At 43.2% G+C, this 14091-nt stretch overlaps 1 long non-coding RNA gene and 1 other non-coding gene across 2 annotated transcripts in view; both read left to right on the forward strand.

Moving 5' to 3' along the window:
* LOC144670309 (uncharacterized) overlaps positions 1–14091 on the forward strand; it is a 621539-nt gene that overhangs the window by 585808 nt on the left and 21640 nt on the right. The gene's annotated exons all lie outside the window — the stretch shown is intronic.
* On the forward strand, positions 6982–7072 carry trnar-ucu (transfer RNA arginine (anticodon UCU)). The gene is given in 2 exon segments: positions 6982–7018; positions 7037–7072. It is a non-coding gene; the product is annotated as a tRNA-Arg (tRNA).

A 14091-nucleotide genomic window follows, 5' to 3' on the forward strand; every position in this document is an offset into this window, starting at 1 on the left:
TTTGCTGGTGTCGATAAACTCGGATTCTTTGCCTAATTTCTCTCCTGTCCAATGAAGCTCTCTGAGCAGAGTTCTCAATGATAACTTGACTTTTCCCTCACAGAATTTCAGCCTAAATGATTTTTGAACTATTTTATTAAAGGATTTAGTTTTGTACATGCCTCCCTATCTCTCCTCATGGTTAGGCAGAAAGTGTTACTGCTGTGCTGGCAAGTAGACGACAGATTTATTTGAAAAGTCATTGTGACAGGATTTTGGGTTTGAATCAAGTCACAAACCTGGTGGTGATGCATCGTGGCCCCATCTGTCACGTGACCTGCCAGGGGATGACCTCATAATTGCCCCAGTCCTGTAGCTGTGGATTGGGCGATTTGTTAAAACTTTCAGTGGGGCTGATTAGGTCGCATTTGGCTTTGAAAGATAAGTGTATGTCCCCAAAACCCGTGCCAGAATTTGTGTGTAACAAGGAAGTTTGACACTCCAGTACAGTACTGAGGGAGGGCTGCACTATTGTAGGTGCAGCCCTTAAATAATGATGATAAACCAAGGCCCTGCCCAACCTCATTTTATCCAAAGTGACCCCATTGCGCTGTGCCGAAGACACACGAACAGTGGAGTTATGCCCCCGAGCACTCAATCATCATCCCAAAGCATGTTCACATTGTTGTTTGTGTGTGTTTCCTGTGCAGAAATTAGCTGCCCCTTTCTGACAGAAAGTGTCTGTTCATTTTTCCTGAATCAGTTTCAGTTTTGCTCCAGAAAACATGAAATCTGACTTAAAACTCAACTCAGGTGGGTACTCAAAATGACAAGAAATCCGTCAGCAATAAAGGGTACAGGCGTTAATTGATCAGAGTGTGTGAGGGACTGTTATGACGTGGCAGAAGATATGGACCAAATCCAAGAGGGATAGTTGGTCGTGTTGTCACAAGGGTTTTGCATTTGTATTTATTACGAGGTGTGTGCACTGAATTCAGGAGCAATGGGTCCGATAGGACATTTCGAAATTTTAAAAATTAAATTAATATGTGTATTAAAAGCAAAAGATGTCAAGCACATACATAAGACTACAAATAGCACTATAATAACTCCTCAAGTTACTAATTGACCTGAACCCCTCAGTTACACACCCTTTAAGGTCCGAAATAGATTTTAGAATTAAAGCAGACTCAGCAAGTTAACACAGTATCCTGGACAATGGAATGCCGTATGGCTTTTCTTCAACTCCCGTTTAGTTAGACAGCAGACTTACACAAAAATGCTGGAGGCTTCATCGAGGCCATTTCACACACTCCTGTTAGATCTTACATGCCCTTTTTCAACATCACCTTTCATTCTCCTTTATATATGTTTCTCTCTTCTTGATATGTAAATTCTATAGACCCAGATGTCGATGAAATTGTATCTTCTTCACAATCTAAAAATCTCCCATGTCGCCACTATTTCCAGTAACCTTTGGAAAAAATAAACATGTTCCTTAGCCTTGCTTATCTGGCTAGTTGAAAACTTACTGAGATACCGTTGAAATCCAAATATCCCTTCATTTATCTAAAAATGCAAATTCCCTTCACACCTTACATGCTAATCCAGCTTCCATGTTTACTCATTAGCATGTCAAGCACCCAGCTTCTTTTGATGAGTTAAACTTGATTCCAGATGTAAATACATTACACACAGACAGACCCAACTATACTTACCCCATAAAATTACTTCGCAATAAACTAGAAAAATATTATGAAACTGTTATACTTGCTTGACAGGAACTAATGCTTTCTGTGAAAAGCATTGATTTCAATAAGTGAATATCCTCGGTGTACCACACCTGGCTAATCCTGAGCAATAACTGGTGGCAGGTTTTTAAAGAGATGAAAGATTTCCCAGCGCTATTGAAGAAGCACAGTGATTTCTCTTGCTGCCCTGACCAATATCCCTGTCTCAATAACACCACCAAAAACAGCTGCACATAAAGAACTAACGGAAAGGTCAAAGTTTAATATAGAAAACCATACCCATTCCAGATTTCCAAAAGGACACATTGATCTTCAGAAAACATTCTTCATCAACTCCAATATCTGATCACTGTGAAACAGCTGTCTCCTCCCGCTTGGCTTCATTATGTGTGGAAACTGGAATTGTCTGGTTTCACAAGCTCATAAAAGTACCTGGGAGCAGTTTGCTGTGTTTCAACGAGAAATTGTCATCTGATATTATAAAAATTAACACAGTAAATGCTTGTAACATGGAGCAGGTTTGTTCATCACTGGATTAATACAAGCTCATTTCCCCATCTAATGAATGAGGCATGTCGACATTGAGACAATATTAACAGAGAGGAAAACAACTGCTTTCTAATGCTGCTCCCCTGCTGACTATTCCCGAAATCACCATGGAAGTGGGGCAATAGACCGATTTCAATTTCCAAATGCTGATCAAAGGATTGGCAGCTGGTAAAATGTGGGAAATGAAGGTTGGAGAGGATAATTTTCTTCCTGCCAGATTTCCTGGGAGACGAGTTGTGTGTGGAATTGTAGCTCAGCACTAGAGATTGTCAATGTTGCGAGAATAATGGGACCACCAAGTGATGACACCTCATTTCAGTTCCTCCCAGATTTAGTTTTTATTTATGAATTCGGGGTGGAGGAACAGAAGTAACGTATTCTTCCCCCAAGTTTGTCCTACCATTTAATGAACTCATGACTGGTCTGTCTTTTTGCTCCATTTATCCCTCTTCGTTTCGTAATCCTTAAAACACTTAACAAAGAAGAGCTATCGATTTCAGTTTGGAACTTTTCGGTTGACCCCCAGCGTTTACAGTTGTTTGGGGGAGGGAGTTTCCACCATCCTTTGTGTGAAGATGCACTTCCTGAAATTACCTCTGAAAGGCTTCATTCTAATTTAAAGGTTAAGCCCCCTTGTTGAGGGCACCACCCCAACCCCCGGCCCCCACCTCCCGTCGCACCAGAGGTAACAGTATCTCTCTATCTACCCTGTCAAATCATTCAAACACCGTAAACATCTCAGTTGGATCACCCCATAGTCTCTGATATTCATGGCATTACAATACTAGTATTTACAATCTGTCCTCATCATTTGAATCTGGTATCACTCTGATGAAATTCTGCTGCCCCCACTCCAAGGCCAATCTAACATCCCTCAGGTCTGTTGTCAGGAACAGAACGCAGCGATTTAAACAGGATTTTATACACCTGTAATATGATTCCCAATACTTTGTATTCTATTAGTCTTAGATATTATTTTTATCTTCCTGTCCACGAGCTTTTAATGATGTCTGTTCATCTCTCTCTGCTCCTCCACAGTTTCAGGAATCTCACCACAAAAATAAACAACCTTTTCTATATTTCATAGGTTTATTAAGATGGCCCTTCACTTTAAAGCTCATTTGCTAAAACTTGCTCACTCACTGAACTTATTAAGAAAATGTCAAACTAAATGTGTTCCACAAGGACAATGTTATTTTTTTCTGCTCCATCGCCATTAACTTTTCCAGCTGCTCTTTCAGCCACTGTAAATCCAGAGAATGAAAGGGAAGGAAAAGTCCTGCTCCCTTTCCTGAATCCTATGTGTTCATCAATCCAATAAAATCTGGGGAAAGAACTGTAATAGCTCAGTATCAATTTTGATTAAGTCTGAAATATTCCATTAAAAAAAAAAATCATTCTAGGTATTTGGCCTTCGCTGGTTTGGACAGCAATTATTGCCCATCCCTAATTCCCTTGAGAATGTGGTGGTGACCTGCCTTCTTGAACCTCTGCAGTCCATGTGGTGTAGGTACGTCCACAGTTCTGTCAGGAGGGGAGTTCTAGGATTTTTACCAACGACAGTGAAGGAACAGCGATATATTTCCAATTCATGGCTTGAAGGGGAATTTCCAGGTGGTGGTGTTCCCATCTATCTGCTGACCTTGCCCTTCTACATTGTAGTGGTGCAGGGTCTGGATGGTGCTGTCGAAGGAGCCTTGGTGAGTTCCTGCGGTACACCTTGAACATGGTACACACTGCTGCTAAAGTGCGTAGGCAGTGGAGGGAATGAATGTTTTTGGATGTGGTCTCCATCATGGGGGCTGCTTTGTTTTGGATGGTGTAAAGCTTCTTGGGTGGTGTGGGAGCTGCACTCATCCAGGCAAGTGGGGAGCATTCCATCACACTCCTGACTTGTGCCTTGTAGATGGTGGACAGGCTTTGGGGATCCTGGACGTGAGTTACTCGTCGCACAATTCCTAGCATCTGACCTGCTATTGTAGGCATAATGTTTATATGGCTATTCCAGTTCAGTTTCTTGTCAATGGTAACTCCCTGGATGTTGATAGTGGGGGATTCAGTGATGGTAATGCAATTGAACATCAAGGTAGTAGTTGGATTCCTACTTCTTGGAGATGATTATTGCCTGACACTTGTGTGGCGCGAATGTTACTTGCCACTTGTCATCTCCAGTGAGACATTGACAACCATCCGATTCCAGGCCTTTTTTATGCAAAACCTACTCAAACAGGAAGAAGCAATTAACTAAAAATATCCAATAACTTGATTTGAACCCACGTGTGAAAAGTACAATGGTTTCACAATCCCTCATCTTAACATCCCCTCAGAGCCGATCCTAGCTTTAAGTCATGGTCTCATATCCTTTTTTCCAGCCGTGAAGAGTTAGCAAGAAGGTTCTGAAAGTGCAGCCTGGTGTGCAATGTTGGAAATGCGGCTCCAGTAAGCAGAACAAAATGTATCACGTCAAGTCAGGAACTGTTTGGAATGGAGCAGTGTGAAACATTTCTCCACGATTTATTTTTTATCTAATCATTGGTTTTCAAACATTCCATCAATGGGAAAAATATTGCTTAATGTGTATAAGAAATGAATACCTGGGCTGATATTAAATACATCGGCTAATCTTAAATATCTGTACTAAATCTCTCCTTAACATTCTCTCTGATAAGAGCATCTCCAGTTTGTATTTTTCAGTCCATCCACATATGGAATCCCTCACCACTGATCCCATTACAGAAAATTTCCACTGCACGCTCTCCAAGGACTTGATGTTCTTCCTAAAGCCCTCACCAAGATCTTATATTCCACATTACAACGTGATACCCCTCCAATTCTTTGAATCCTATCTATCCGTGTTATTTTTATAAACTTAGCTAATGATTCCTTATCGATGAAGATAGGTTTCCTTCAACGTTAATCTTCTTAAAGATTTGGAAAAATGACCTTCCAATCTCCAATGAATAAATCCTAATGAAATTCTCCAGTCAGCCCATGAACAGCCCGCCCCCTTCATTCCACTTATTGTTACTTTTATTTTCACTGATCCCACTTCTTCAGCACAAATGCTTCGCTCCTCTCCTTTAAACCCTCTTCAATAAGAGGGCACAAATCCTCCATCGACAATTTGCAAATGACTTTTTAACATATAACTCGTGTTAAAGAAGAGATATGAGAAGGTCTGGCTGTGCTTGATGTTGATAAGTCAGTGGAACCAGATGGAATGCATCTGAAAATGCTGAGGGCTGAAATAGTGGAAACTGTGGAGGTATTGGACTGAATCTTCTGAATTTTATTTATTTTTTTACAGTTACAAACCACTTTGATACTCTAGGATGCAGAAATGAATAAAAGTGAATCAGTGTTGAACAGATTCTGACATCCCACATTTCCATTTTATTTTACATGGTGCAACTTGTCCTCAGTGTAAGTGTGTTGCTCTAAGAATGAGATCACCACGTCCTGGGAATATTGCAGAAATCCCTCCAAAGTCTGATCTGCAACGTTGAAACTCAGTGAAAGGTTGTCACCCTCCCCTCCGAATCTGATCGCCACCTCAAGCCCAACATTCAGCTTGGGTGGCCAAACAAAACAACCTGATTCCCCTCGTCCTCCAATGCAAACTGAACTCCGGAGGCGAGGTGAGATTGACTGCCCTTGACATCAAGGCTGCTTTTGACTGTGTGGCATTAGGGATCCCCAGCAAAAGTGGAGACAATGGGAATCGGGGGCGGGGATGGGGAGCTCTCTGCTGGTTGGAGTCATACCCAGCACAAAGAAAGATGATTGTGGTTGTGGAGATCAATCATCCCAGTTCCAGGACATCACTGCGGGAGTTCCTCGGTGTGGTGTCCTAGGTCCAACCATCTTCAGCTGCTTCACCATTGACCTTCCTTCCAGCAGAATTGGGAATGTTCGCTGATGATTGCTCAATGTTCAGCACCATTTTCAACACCTCCGATACTGAAGCAGCCCATGTCCAAATCATCACCCACCCTCTGTCCAGAAGACATGGGACTGCAAAGAACTCTAAGAAATCTTCTCTCAGATTACTCGTCGCCAAGGTAAATATCCCCTACCGCTACAATGTATCGAGGTAATTTAAGTACCTCGCCGCCAAATATTCTCGTGAAACTTTACTGCTTCCTCTTCAATGCCTTCACATCTTTCCTAAAGTGTGATGTCCGGAACCGGGCGCAATACTCCAGCTGTGGCCGAAATACTGTCTTTTCCAAGTTCAAAACAACGGATTTGCTCTTGTAATCTATGCTCCCATTCATAAAGCCGAGGATATTGTATGCTTCATGAACTATTCTTTCAGCCTGCACTGCCTCCATCAATGATTTATGCAGATGTACATCATTTCCCGCTGTTCCGGCACCGTCTTTGGAATTGCAAACTTTATTTTCTCTTTTCTCCCCGTGTTCTTCCGACCAAAATGAATCACTTCACCCTTCTCTGCAAAAAAATTCAGCCGCCCTATTTTCCAACCTGAATATGTCCTTTTGAAGGAAATCGCTCTTTCACTCGAATTTCTATCGCTCTTTTCACAACCACAGGACGTCCAAAACACTTCACAGGCAATGAGTGCTCTTTAAATGTCGTCATTGTTCAAATGGAGGAAATTGCTGACCGTTTGAACGTTTTGTTCTACAACGTCAGATATTCCCTTATGTGGAATAGGAAATGTGCGCTGCATGTTCTGGGCTCTGTGGCGCAACGGATAGCGTGTTGGACTTCTAGCTGCTGTTGTATAAGAGATTCAAAGGTTCTGGGTTCGAGTCCCACCAGAGTCGATTTTTAGATAAAAGCAAATCAGCAACTGGTTCATCGGAGAAGGGAAACCGTCACCAACCCCTCTCTGTCCAGGTGAATCCAGTCACACCCCATTTTCCAATCTGAACCACTGAACAGAAGAAAACTCGCCACCGAATAGTGAAACAGGTGGCAAAAGGAGTAGAGCCGCTTCGCCGCTACAAGGATACAGAATTGGCTGAGTGGCAGGAAACAGAGGTTGGTGGTAAATGAATGTTTTTCGGCCTGGCGGAAGGGTTGGGACCTTTGCTGTTCCTGATAAATATCAATGACCGAGACCTTTGTGCCCAGGACAAAATTTCAACGTTTGCGGAGGATACAAAGCTTGGAAACATTGTGGAGAGTGTGGAGGATAGTGTAGAACTTCAAATGGACTTGGACCTGTTGGTGGAAATGGGGAGATAGGTGGCAGATGAAGTTCAATGGAGAGAGGTTTGGAAGGAAGAACTTTGAAAGACAATATAAAATGAAGGGTATAACTGTAAGGGAGGTGGAGAAGCAGTGGGACTTGGATGTTTAGGTACGTAAATCATTGAAGGTGGTAGGACATCTAAACCCAGCGGCAGAGTCATGGAACGAAAGTTCATGGCCCCTTTTTACAACATTAACTGCCATATTCTGGTAATTTAAATATCGAGTCATTGACTGTGAGGGGGCGAATAGATGACTGACTGGGTGAGCTAGTGACTGAATGAATGGATAGGTGAGTGACGTGTGTAGGTAGATAGCTGGCTGAGTGAATGAGTTTGGTGGGTGAGTGCGTAGGTGGGTCTGATGGTTAAAGTGCGTGACCGCGTCAACATACAGGTTGGGAGCCAGTCAGGAGATCCGCGGAGAGGTCAGGTGGTCGGATCGGGGCGACTGAGGATTCAGTTGCGCAGTTACCCAGGTGATAGACCAGAAGTTAAACTGTTTAACCATTCCTGGGCATCTAGCAAGCTAATTGTTTGGGATCTGTCCCAAGTTTCTGACTCTAGTTCAGGGTCGGAGGCATTCGAGGAGGGTCCACGGCAGGAGGGGTAAATGTAAACTTCCCGGGAAGTTCTCACGTTGGTCCACATGGGAAAGGCCTTTTGGCTGAGTTTGTTGACACCGGAACAGCAAAGAGCACGCGCTCCACACGTGGAGTTTCCGTGTCTGTGACGTCAAAGCCAGTGACGCTCCAGGTCACTTTCAGCAGCGGAGATGGTGCAGATCAAACTCAGCCCGAAATGAACACTGTTTTTGCTGTGTTCCGCTCGCTGGCCCACTCCCGATCCGGAACTCAGTCTATAAATGTTTATAAATATTTCTTTAAGTGCATGTTGGTCCCGCAGATGGTGAGACTGGAGAATTAATAATGGAAAACAAAGAACTGGCAGAACTGTTGAACGGGTATTTTGTTTCTGCCTTCACTGTAGAAGAAGGACATATAGAGTGTACAGAGCGATATAGATTGGTTGGTGAGTAGACAATAATTGGCAGATGCAGAATAACTTGGGAAAATGTGAACTTGTCCACTTTGACAGGAAGAATTTAAAAGCAGTACATCATGTGAATGGAGAAATGTTGCAGAACTCTACAGTGCAGAGGGTTCTGGGGGTCCTGGTTCATGAGCCTCAAAAAGTTGGTATAGAGATGCAGCAAGTGATTAAGAAGGCGAATGGAACGTTGGCGTTTATTACAGAAGGAATCGAATATAAAATTATGGAAGTTTCCCCACAGTTATACTCTATATCAGTCAGGGCGTTGGTGAGGCAGCATCTGGTGGACTGTGGACAGTCTTAGTCTCCTTAGTTAAGAAAGGATATAATTGCATTACAGCAGGTCAGAGAAGATTCAGTCGACTGCTTCCTGGAATGGAAGGGTTTTCTTATGAGGAAAGGTTGAGGCGGTTGGGCCTATACCCATTGGAGTTTTGAAGAACGGGAGGTGATCTTATTGAAAGATATAAAATCCTGAGGGGACTTGACAGGGTGGCTGCTGAGACTATATTTCCTTTTGTGGGGGACTCTACAATCAGGTGACTCAGTTTAAAAATATCGGGCTCTCCCATTTCAGGCTGACAGAAGGTAATTTGTTTTCTCTCTCTCTCAGTGGGACATTAATCTGTGGATTTCTCTTCCCCAGAGAGCAGTGGAGGCTGGGTCATTGAAAATGTTCAAGGCTGAGTTGGAGATATTTTTGATAAAGGAATGAGTAAAGAATTATGGGGGGCAGACAGGAAAGTGGAGTTGAGGCCACATTCAGATCAGCCATGCTGGAGCAGCTTCGATGGGCTGAATGGCCTCTTGCTGCTTCTGATTTTCGTGTTCTTGTTCTTGTGTGTCTCTCTCGGCACTGCTGTCCCTGTCCTGCTCACCGTCTCGCTTGCCGGACTGCTCGGCGCCTCAGTAACCTCCCGCTCTCCGGCCTGCTCCCTACCCCTCACCGCCTCACTTGCTGTTCTGCTTGTCACCATCTCCTCAGTTCTTGTGATGAGATGGGCGGCGACAAGAGTCAGGAGGGAGGTGCCGAGTGGGAGGTGAGCGGCTTGGTAGTCGGGTAGCGAGAGGTGCGGCATAAGTGTTGGCGTATAGCGCAGCGAGCGAGGTGGCGAGGGCCCCGGCTCTGTGCACCTGGCATTCGGGAGCAGGGGAGTGAGTGGGAGGCAGCAAGTGGGCGACCGTCAACGGCTGAACAACGAGGTCGTCAGCGGTGGGAGGAACGGCGCACGCACCGGCAGACTGAGTGGGTGCCGAGTTCCTGTTCCAGCTCGGTGTCAGGAGTTACAGTGTAAAACTGATCACAATTCTAGCATTGCTGAGTTCTGATGAAATGTCATCGACCTGAAACGTGAACACCCTTTCACTGTCCACGTTGCTGCCTGCCATGAGGTGTAATTCTTAATTGTTTTCTGGTGTTACGACAGAAACCCAAAAGAGGGTTCACGCACTCTGGAGGACAATGAATGCACATAGCGGTTATCTCGCTTACCTGTGGAATGCTCGTTGGTCTAGAGGTATGATTCTCGCTTCGGAAATTTCGTTAAATGATCGTGTGAGAGGTCCCGGGTTCAAATCCCGGACGAGCCCTCGTGTGTTACCACTTGTGATGCATATTTTTTAAGAGCGAAAAGGCGGGTTTTACTTAAACCCGGGCGAGTTTTTAGAACCTGAGAAGTCATTATTACCAAATTATCACTGCAAAATAGGTGGAGTAAATGAAGAAACTGTTGCTCATGTAATCAGACGGTTAATTTATCCTAATAAGAGAATGAGTTAATTTATCCCAAGAAGAGAATGAGTGTAACTGAAACTTGAGTTTTCTTGCCGGCTCCATGGATACTGCCTGGGCCTAGACACTGCCTGGTGTATTTCTTCAATGTTCTCTTTTACCTAGAGCGCTCTGAAAGAATGGTTGATATCTTTTGGGTGCCAATGAATGTCTATATTGGCTGAGTTATATAAATACAGTTACATTATTGGTATGGCCGTGTGATTCTCGCTATGGGACGTTTCGTAAGGGAGAATGTGAGCGGTCTCTGTTACAAGTTACATGCGCGCTCTCACGAGTTGTTACTTGTCGTGTCAGTAGCCCAGTGCATCGTATAAAACTCGCAGTGAGTCGAGGTAGAGCGGTTTACTTATATCAGGGGTAAGTTTCAGAACTGGACCCACCATTGCAGAGAACTCATCAATGAAACACACATGAAGGAAATGAAGGCAATTTGAAAAAAAACACAATTGCCCACTTAATCGCACTGTAATGTTACCCGAAAACACTAATTAGACGACCCAATTTTCTGGATGAATGCATTCGGCTGTTGTATTCTCTGAGAGAATTGTAAACTTCTCTGAGACGGCCAGGTCTGGTAGCCCCATAGTGTGAATTTGATTTGATCATATTTTGTTTTTGTTCTAGGAATTGTACTGAGCAGAAAGTGAGCCGTTTCACCTCGATCGATATTTTAGTGTAAAGGTAATAATCAATTTCAGGAGAAAGTATTTGATATGCTGTATGTGCTTAAAGTTGTTTAGGACCAGACACAGACGAGGTGCATTCAGAATACTGAGGGAGGAGAGCAGGAATTGCAGGGACGCTGGCCAGAATTTTCCAATATTCCTTAGACTCGCTTTGGTGACAGCGAAGTGGAGAATTGCTATTGTAACATCCTTGTCAAACAAATGTGTAAGGATAAGCCCAGAAACTACAGGGCAGCCAGTTTAACCTGGGTGGTGAGCTACCTTTCAGAAAGGAAAATTCCCAACAACATGAAAATTACCTCGGGAAAATGCACATTAATATGTAAAAGCGGCATGGATTATGTTATGGTCCCAGCTGTGATTACCCCTGGACAATCCTAAACCCAGAGTGGAGCCCAGCTTGATAGATTCTAACTTTTATTTGTTTGTTTAAATACATGGAAAGTAACTACTGAACAGAGTCAGAGGAGTCAGCTGATCAAATTTTACCAGAAAATAAATAAAACACTTATTCAATGAGAAAAGATGAACCATGTTACAATACACTTTCATCCACAACTATAACCTTACAGGTGGAGACAAATTTGTAAGGATAACGCAAGTTGCAAAATCTATTTTATTCTTTAATTTCCACAGTAATTACACAATCCATGTATCAATAGGCACCCTGTGGTAAGGCACACCAGACTCTGAAACCAAGTGACAGATACCACCATAACCAGATGCTATGGATCACTCCTCAACTCCCCACAGAAGCTTGTCAAGCCGTGAGTCAACCAGTTTCACTGCACTCCGCCTTTCACACGAGGATTGAAGCCATTCCCTCTGCCCCTCCTCTTAAATTCATTAACAGGACCTGTTCCAGGTTCCCATCCTTCCTTTGACAAGAAGGTCTTTTTCGTATTTTCCCCTCTTCCACTCCCCTGGATTTTGAGATTTTTCTTTCGCTTGGGACTAAGTATCTGCCGCCTTTTCCAGTCTCTCTCGGCAGCAACTTTCAAAAACCAACCGAGGTCCGCAGCTTCCAAATCAAAACTGCTGTTTCTCTCCTTCTGTGTGTGTGTCTGTGGGAGGGACCTGCCTCTCTGCCTCCCTGTTGCTAGGCAACAGCCCAATTCTTCTACTGATGTGTTTGCTTAACTTCATAAGTGGTTAACCTGATTAGAGATGCAAGCACTTTTTTAAAACGAAACTAAAACTCCATTTGACCTTTCTTAACACACATACAGAAATACAAATCAAACTTAAACTTTAAAGCTAAAACTCTTTCCTAACATTTGCAAATACCAATATAACTGACTTAAACCTCTCTACTTCCTAACAATTTGGTAAGAACAAATCGTGTTACTTAACTTCAGTTAGTTTTTTTTTGATGCGACAGCAAAGAATTTTGATGAGGGTGAAGCCCTTGACGTGATTTAAATGGACTTGAAAAAGGCATTTGATAAAGTGCTGGACAAAAGACTTCTGAGAAAAGTTAGAGCTCATTGAATAGAAGGGACAATAGCAGCACAGATACGAAATGAGCTGAGTGACGGGAACCAAAGATTTGTGGTGAACTGTTGCATTTTGGACTGAAGAAAGTTATCTTGTGGAGCTCCCCAGGTCTCTCGGGGACTTGTGGGATATCGGGAATTGGTGGAAAAATAGAGTTGAGGCCCAAGGTCAACCATGATACCATCGAATGGCAGGGTAGGTGCGATGGGCCGTGTGGTCTACTGCTGTTCCTATTTCTTGTGTCCAGTGTCAGGGCCCCTGCCCTTCCGGTAATTCATCAGCCAGATCTTGTTGTAAGCTCACAATTCCAACATTTGCCGATGATACAAAAGTTAGAAGCACTGTGAACTGTGAGGAGGATAGTGTAGAATTCCAAAGGGATCTAGAAATGTTGATGGAATGGGCGGATAATTAGCAGGTGAAATTTATTGCAGACTAACCTGGTGTCATTTGTTTTTGTAGAAAGAACAGGGAGAGGCAACACGAAATGAAGGTTACAAATCTAAAGGGATTGCGGGAACAGAGGGATGTGGGTGTATATGTGCATAAATCATTTATCGTCACAAGACAGGTTGAGAGAATGACCAGTAAAACAGCCAACGTCATGGGCTTCATCAATATAGCATGTAGTACAAAAACAATAAAGTTATGTGAATCCTGTAGAAAACACTGCTTCGGCCTCAACTGGAGTATCGTATCTAATCCTGTGCACCACAATTTAGCAAGCATGTGAAAGCATTAGTGAGATAGATTCCAGGCATGAGGAACTTAATTCACATTGAATGATTGGAGAATTTGGGAATGTGTTTCTTGAAGAGAGGGAGTTTGAGAGGAGATTTGATAGAGGTATTCAAAATCACGAGGTGTGTGGACAGAGTAAATAAGGTTTTACTGTTCCATTGATGGAATGATCCAAAACAAGAGGACCAGATTTAAATTAATTTACAAAAAAAGCAATTACCACATAAGGAATTTTATTTTTTCTTGCAGCATGTGTTTAGGATGTTGCATGCAATGTCTGAGATTGTGCTGGAGGCAGGGACAATTGAGGTTTTCAAAAGTGAATTTGATCTTGATCTGAAAAGAAAATTGAGCAGTGTTACAGGGTAAATGGTGTGGAGTGGCCGCAGGTGAGCTGCTCTTTCAGAGGGCCAGCCGAGTCCAGACGGGCCGAATGTTCTCATTATGTTCTGTGATTCAATGATCCCATAAAGAATCTGGGACGTTAGTGAAGACTATGATCAATTGGTGATCAAGTGTCTAAGTGAGTTTCTCAGGGCAGTAAGTGTTGGAATTTCCTGGGACAGGATGTGACTAAGTGGCAGTTTCCTGGAACAAAACATTCATCGAAACAGAACCATAGAAATGTTACAGCACAGAAGGAGGCCATTCGGCCCATCTTGTCCATGCCAGCCCGAGGACACTCAGGTGCCCTTTCTAATCCCACCTTCCTATGGCAATTGGCCATCATTTAACGCAATTATTTAACACCTCATACTGCAACATCCATCTGAACCTAACCCATGTAGTTACCTAGTTTAACTAGCAAGTGCACTCAA

This window comes from Cetorhinus maximus, chromosome 31, assembly GCF_964194155.1.
Source record: "Cetorhinus maximus chromosome 31, sCetMax3.hap1.1, whole genome shotgun sequence".
NCBI lineage: Eukaryota > Metazoa > Chordata > Chondrichthyes > Lamniformes > Cetorhinidae > Cetorhinus > Cetorhinus maximus.